The following is a 478-nucleotide window of genomic DNA, read 5'->3' as shown; positions in this document are numbered from 1 at the left end:
CTAAGAGAAATTTGACCGGGCTTATAGGTTTATGATTGGTTTAGAAAAGGTCGATAAAAAACAAGATGGTCGCGTTAGCTGATAGAAAATGGAACATGGGATACAAATTTAAGATTTTCGACATGATCGACAGGGAGGATGTAATAAAGAAATTGTATGCAGTGCATGGCAATGGCAAGGAATTTGATATTTAAAACTCAAAGGACAATAATATCCAGGATCTGTTGATTCGACTGATTCCGTCACATTTTTATACGACGTTTGGTTGCAGTTTCCAATCTGCAAATCTTCAAATATTCTGGAAAATAAATTTAGTAAAGACGGTGTCAGCCTATGTTATAAGTCTTACAGAATTTCTTGGATCTCGTGTGTGTAGACCCACTCCATGAAACAGACGTACGGCAGATCAAAAGTCCAGCATTCCGCGCGGCAGTGAATGTACCCTATCCACACAACGGAGAAGTGCGCAGGCGCAACG

Source organism: Rhincodon typus, chromosome 8 (genome assembly GCF_021869965.1).
Source record: "Rhincodon typus isolate 14 chromosome 8, sRhiTyp1.1, whole genome shotgun sequence".
In the NCBI taxonomy this organism is placed as follows: Eukaryota; Metazoa; Chordata; class Chondrichthyes; order Orectolobiformes; family Rhincodontidae; genus Rhincodon; species Rhincodon typus.
The sequence above is the reverse complement of the archived record's forward strand: the minus strand, read 5'-3'. Positions refer to the sequence as shown.